The following is a 2,500-nucleotide window of genomic DNA, read 5'->3' as shown; positions in this document are numbered from 1 at the left end:
TGATGACCAAACTGAATTAACAACTGCTGAGTCTAAACAGAGCAAACATAGCATCCTATTTTGCTTAGACCAGATGACTCTGTCATTCACTGTCAAAAAAAGCTAATTTTTTTGGCTAATGTTTATGAAGATTAATGAGAAACTCGATTTTCTCCCTTTCTGTTTTTCTGAAGATATGCTAACTAATCTAGCTTTCTGCCCCCGAAAATTAAAATGCTTTTACTGGACCTTGATGCTTATGGAACTGTAGATCCAAATGGTATTTTTCTTTAGTTTCGTATAAAGACCGCTGATATCGTAGTTCCTAAGCTGCCCATTCTTTTTTCACAACTTAACAATAATAGACTTTCTTTGCAGCATCTGAAGTATGATAATGTTACACCATTAGTATAGTATTAAAGCTCTAATCATGTTAATTACTTTCCAATTTTCATAACTCTAATGTTATCGAAATATTTTGATAATTTTTTAAGCATATATATATATATATATATATATATATATATATATATATATATATATATATATATATATATAATTAAGTAGACCTACAGTATTCTGAAGGTAATCGTCTATTCAAGTTTTCAGTTCTGCTTGACCACTGCCTTGGAATATCTGATTCCCTTCTTAAAATTTCCAATATAGTACAGAAATCTCTCAATTGTGATCACTTGGGATTGTAGCATCCTACTTTTCCAACTAGAGTTGTAGCTTGGCTAGTAACAATAACAACAACAAAAATAATAGTAATCCTTCCCTCTAATACAAAGAGCAACGAATTTGACTATATATATATATATATATATATATATATATATATATATATATATATATATATATATGTGTGTGTGTGTGTGTGTGTGTATGTATATATATAAATACATATATATATATATATATATATATATATATATATATATATATATATATATATATATATATATACATATATATATATATATATGTGTGTGTGTGTGTGTGTGTGTTTGTGTATGCATGTGTGCGTGTGTGTGTATTTCTTTCTTATGACGCTCAGTGGCATTGCTATACATATGACTACTGGTCTCTCCCCACCTTTCGGATAGTGCGAGAGGACTGGTGAGGTGCACTCGGAAACCATGATCTCCCACAAATTGTTGAAACAGCCGGGATATAGTTAAGAAAGGGAGAAGGGGTGGGAATGATTGAATGTGTGTGTGCACGCGCGTGTGTATGTGCATATCTCTAAATATGTGGACGTCATTTTTTATGGCTTGGGTGCACTAGTGATAATAATAATAATAATAATAATAATAATAATAATAATAATAATATGTAGCCTAACATACAAACAACAATACTATATTTATACAAGTCATGACTTTGATAATATCTGATGCAAATTTCTAAGCTGGTATTTCACCCTTCAAAAAAGTATTGCAAAAAAAGAACTAAAAGTTAACCAAAAATAATATAATAGAGTACCCAAGAGGGAACGTTTCCTGTCTTAAAACAAAAATCCCAAGACAAAATAAAATACACCGGCACCAAAGCATTTCCTATTCTTCCTACACACTTTTATGAAGAATTTAGAGAAAAATGAAAACCGTATTTGTCTTTTTTTTCTCATTAAATTTCCAACAGCAAAAACGTAAAAATATTATCCTTTTCTTCTTTCGGAGGAATTGAATCCTCCTTTTGTTTTCCCGAAACGTCTCGCGTTATTTCAGTGTATATTTTGGTCGCGTCCCAAAGGCCTTTGACGCGTGTGGCAAAGATCCCCCAGAATGTTGCTGAGAGAAAAAGGATTCCTTTGTCCAACAAACAAACTTTAATCTTTTGCTATTTCTCGCAGTTTAAATGAAAGAGCAATGCATGACAGATGTTTACAGTAATGTCGACTACAGAAGGAATGGAAGGAAAACTAAACATTTTGTTATTTCTGCACTGTAAGCTTAAGCAATGCATATGAAATGGATGAAAGATATAGTGTGCATTCTGGGGTAGGAACTTGAACAAAGATGATATATAAAGTTGTTTTTGTTTAGGGGGTGTACTGCATTGGAAATAAAATTACCCCTGAAGGAAGCCACTAAGTCCACTTTGGGCAGCAGACAGAATTTATGGGAAACTTTTACACAGACATTGAGATCACAAAAAAAAAAAAGATATACATTTAAAATAAGGATCAGTTACTCATTTGTGTAATCTACTCTCATAGAACTCAATTACTGATAAATAGATCGTTTTAAGGTTAGAATGAATTGATTGTTTAACTGATTTTTAACGCGTAAAGATAGAAAATTTGATAAATATAGGTAAGACTACAATAGCTTGTTCACCAGTCACTTTTGAGTAGATTTGATTCTATATTGGTGTAGCTTTCCAGTTTCGGAGATATGAATATTTTCTTACAAACTACGTTAAAGTACGAATTCATGTCAACAACTTCCTCAAGTTCCCACCCAATACCTATTTGCATAAACGACAAATCCCTCATCCTATCTTGACGGCTGCCGTT

Source organism: Palaemon carinicauda, chromosome 1, assembly GCF_036898095.1.
Source record: "Palaemon carinicauda isolate YSFRI2023 chromosome 1, ASM3689809v2, whole genome shotgun sequence".
NCBI classification, from domain to species: Eukaryota; Metazoa; Arthropoda; class Malacostraca; order Decapoda; family Palaemonidae; genus Palaemon; species Palaemon carinicauda.
The sequence above is the reverse complement of the archived record's forward strand: the minus strand, read 5'-3'. Positions refer to the sequence as shown.